This window comes from Nicotiana tabacum, chromosome 3, assembly GCF_000715075.1.
Source record: "Nicotiana tabacum cultivar K326 chromosome 3, ASM71507v2, whole genome shotgun sequence".
NCBI lineage: Eukaryota > Viridiplantae > Streptophyta > Magnoliopsida > Solanales > Solanaceae > Nicotiana > Nicotiana tabacum.
Window position 1 is genome coordinate 196,519,606 of NC_134082.1, and position 4,842 is coordinate 196,524,447.

The window sequence follows — 4,842 nt, forward strand, 5'->3', positions numbered from 1 at the left end:
ACCAAATATTATATGTATATATATATATGTATATATGTATGTATATGTATATATATATGCATATCTCCGCCCATATATGTGTATACACATGTTATTTCTCTCACCTTAATAAATCACCTTAATAAATGTGCAGAATGAGCACAAGTAGGAGTTCATCTGAGGCCATTATAAACAAAGTTCCTTTGGGCTTACGCACATGGTGGAACGACTTGGGAGGTTCCCGGCAAGATACGGTCAAAGTATACTTGGGAAACTTGGTTGGATTACTGGACATCGAGCCAAGAGGAGACGTTATCAGGGCTCTAATCTCATTTTGGGACCCGGCACACAATGTGTTTCACCTCTCAGACTTCGAGCTCACCCCAACACTGGAGGAATTGGCAGGGTATATTGGATGACCTAATGTCCCTATGAAAGAACAATACCTCATTGCACCAAGGACCGTAACTATACATAAGTTCCTGGATATCGTAAAGATCCACAGAACGATACATAATCCAGAGTTATCAAAAGGGTTTTGTAGTTTGGCATTTCTGTACGACAGATACGGTCACCTGGGAGGGTTCAACAATCCTGAGAGCAAGATCTGCAGTGGGGAGAACCGGTTAGAATGGGAAAAACACAGATGTATTGCTTTTATGATAGCTTTTCTGGGGTTTCTAGTGTTCCCTAGGAAAGATGGAAAAATTAACATACAAATCGCTGGGGTAGTCAATACTCTGATCAGGCAGGAAAAGAGCACCCTAGCACCTATGATAAATGCAGAAATTTTCCGCGCCCTCACCGTCTGCAAGGCCGGAGGAAGTTTCTTAGAGGGATGCAATGTACTACTGCAAATGTGGGCGATAGATCATCTATGCCGTCGCCCTCAAATTCTGAAATATGGGTCGTCGCAAAAAACTTGCATAGAAGAGTTCCCCACCAGGATCAACGGGTTCAGATTGCCGGAAGGGGTCGCCGAATGGGTCACGCTATTGCGCTCTGTTTCAGCCAACCAGATAGAGTGGGCATTCGAGTGGTTATCCCTAGATGAGGTTATACACATGTCAGCCACCGAATCTTATTTGTTGTTGATGGGTCTCCAGAGTATCCAGCCCTACGCACCATGCAGGGTGTTGAGGCAGTTGGGACGATACCAAGTAATCCCTAAGGAAGAAGACCTTAGTAGCCAGGTGATTGAAATCAAACCTAGTGGGCAGTTCCCTGAAGCATTCGTTCGGAGGGTCTGGAATAAGTGTCAAACCCTTAAGTTAGACACTTGTGTACGAGATCGGGCTAAGGGCGAAGTGACTACGAAATACTTCCCGTGGTACAAAAGAGAGCTTGAACATCAGAGACCAACTAAGAGAGCTCACATCCAAGGCTTTGAGGAATCTTCATAGGTAGAGTGGAGTTGGTTAAAAAGAGAAGAGGGCTACCCGGCTGAAATCGGGAGGCTAAAGCAACAAGTCGAAAGGCTTGTATTTGAGAACAACGTGCAAGTCGCCTCGGAACAGGGCAAAAAGAACAAGCTAGCCCAAGAGAACCAGACCTTGAAGGCCCGCCTCCGCCAAGCCAGTAAGAGTAACATTGACCGACAGAAACGACGCTCCGACGAAAGGCTGATAGCAAGTTTGAAAAATCAGGTCGTCCAAAGCCAAGAGGAATTAGAACAATCAGAAGATCGCGCAGCAAGGATGAAGGTCAGATGGGCAAAATGCACAAAGGCCCGAAGGCAGCGCCTGCAACAAGTCATGAGGGATTGTGAAATAAGCATCGGGATATTAAGGGAAACGAACTCCACTTTACATGAGCGGATCATCAAACAAGCGCGAGACGCTCAGGTCGACAGGAGACATTGTTACGATGCGATGGCTTGCATGGAAAGACAAATGGAGTTGTTCCAAGACCGACTTGCCAACAATGCTCAGGCATTGGGATTGAAGAACTAACAAATCAGGCAATTGTTCATTGAGAGGGACAACATTCAAGGAAGGATCGACGAAATTGGGCATTACATCTACATGAAATGCCTAGCAGGGGAGCAAATACCTCGGAAAACCCTCCTTATTTCCATCATGGGCTGCGTCCACCGGATTATGAACGAGTTGAAGAGCTTGCAAAGAGACCTTACACCTAGAGTCACGAAAAGGCCGAATGATGCCTCGCGGGCCCTTAAGTTGGAGAATTAATCTTTGGTCAAGTCCTGTTTATTTGGCTTTGTTGTTTTCCCATATGTTGTTTTCTTTTCTTTTAGTCAAATCAAGTTAAAAATTGTGGAGTCTGTACTGTTGCTATTTTGTTTGAAGTAATGTGTAATAGCAAATTTTGATATTGAAGTTAAGTGACTCCGGAAGAATTTTTATGTGTCTTTACTTGGAGGCAGAACTACGCCTGGTCTGATTCGCACGGGGACGTGATACGTAGGCAATCCCCATAAGATTCGACCGCTTTTAATAAAGAAAGAAAAGAAAATACAAAAATAAAATAAAACACATGGTTTCCCAAAGTACTTTAAAAAGGGGACAAATGAGCAAGCCGGGATGACGCATGTTGTTTGAAGCAAAGCATGTAGAAATGGTTAACTGCCTAGGAGCATTGCATCCTCTATATGTTATGATCAAATCTGTGAAGCTCTAACGCTAACAAAGTTTGTTGTTGTCTGATTCCAAACAAGTTAGTTGTTAAAGAACTCTGGCAACACACTCCTATCAAACCAGATCCAAAGGACCGATAGCAACAAGCATGACTACTTCAGAGAATAGTAATGAGGAAGAGAGGCCGATGAGCCAGTTGTTAAAAGAAGCGATGGAAAAGATTGAAAGGATGGGACTAGAGATGAATGCAATGCAGCTAGCCATAGCCAAAACACAAAAGAGCCCTGAAACACTGGGACACACGCCGGAATACCCTCACTCTGGCCCTTCCACAAGCCGCCCAAATCCCCGTTATCATCAAGAAAGAAGCCCTCATGATTCCCAAGCTCCACCACCCTATCAACCTCTCCCAACACCCAGTATTCCCACTTTTGTGGGACCCACATCAGCCCCTTTGCAAAGAACGACCAGTGAGCCATTGTTTCAGGCTCACGATACACAATACTATCCCCCCGAGCCTACGTTTCATGCTCCCGAGCCACAGGCTTACAATCCACACTTGGAAGTGCCGGAAGAGATTGAGAAGCCGGTCAAGGCCCCTGAACAGGATGAGGTATTGAGAAAGTTCAAAAGCCTAGAGCAGTCCTTCAGGAACCTGCACGGACTGAGCAACCAAGTCAGCGTAGCTTACAAAGATCTATGCCCTTTCCCGGACGTCCAACTCCCTACTGGGTTCAAGATGCCTAAGTTTGATTTATATGAAGGGCACGGTGATCCCATGGCACATTTGCGGGGATTCTGTAGCAAAATGAGCGGGGCAGGCGGCAAAGATGAGCTGCTAATAGCTTATTTCGGCCAAAGTCTGAGCGGATCTGCGCTAGAATGGTATACCAGGCAGGATTCCAGTAGGTGGTATACTTGGGATGATTTGGCGCAGGCTTTTGCAGGTCATTTCCAGTACAATCTCGAGATAGTTCCTGACCGTCTCACATTATTAAGAACTGGGAAGAAACCCGGGGAAAGTTTTCGCGAGTTCGGGTTCCGCTGGAGAGAACAAGCAGCTAGAGTCGATCCTCCCATGAGAGAGGGAGAGATGGTGGACTATTTCTTGCAAACATTGGATCCAACCTACTTTGGTCACTTGGTGACAACGGTTGGAAAATCTTTCAACGAGGTGGTCAAGATAGGGGTCATGATAGAAGAGGGTCTGAGGTTTGACAAAATCTTGAACTACTCGGCACTCAAGGCCACAACCCAGGCTATTCAGAGCGGCACGGGAGGTGCGCTGAGAAGAAAGAAAGAAGAGGTTGCCACGATTGAGGCAGGCAGTTGGTCCAGGGCTGGCAAGCCACACTACAACCAACCCATACCTCACAGGTCAAACTACCCATATAGCCCACCACAATATTTCTATCCGCCTCGAGAACCACATTGCTCCGTACACCGGGCCCAAGCATACACTCAGCCTCCGGTTTGCCCGCAATGGCGCGCGCCGGCTCCCCAGAACATATATGCACCACCACAAAACACCTATCCTCCATCGAGGGCGTATAGAAACCCTCCAGGGGCAGGCTTTCGGGGAAATCCAGATGCTAGGAATGACAGGTTGCGGAAACAGAGAACTTTCACGGAGTTGGGAGAAACCTACACCATTTTGTTCCACAAACTGAGGCAATTGGGTTTGGTTAGTCCTGTCCATACTCGAGAACCAAATCCCCCACCTCAGAATTTGGATCGATCAATAAGTTGTGAATACTGCTCAGGGATGCTCGGGCATGATACCGAGAAGTGTTGGAAATTGAGGCATGCCATACAAGATCTTATTGACACCAATAAGATCGAGGTCCAGACACCGGAAGCTCCTAACATCAACCAGAACCCACTACCAGTGCACCACGAGACTCACATGATTGAGTTAGTGTATGAGGGAGGAGAGTTGAGAAAACCCTCACAAACAGTGATGATGATCCAGGCCGCCCCGAAAGAAGTCTCAACCAGTGGGGGAGCGAGGGTACAGTCACAGGGAGAAGGAGTCAAGCCTGTAGTGATATTGGGAAAGAGCCCGTCCTCCATAACAAGCAAACCCGACCCAAACAAGTTGGTAATATCAGGGATTCCGCCCGCACCTGCAATTGTGTTGAAGGGGGCATATAGAGAATTGGTCACCATAAAGCCTGTAGTCCAGCTGACGATGATTGATAGCAAGTCTGTGCCTTGGAAATATGAAAAGGCGGTGGTGATGTACAAAGGAAAACAGATGGAAGAA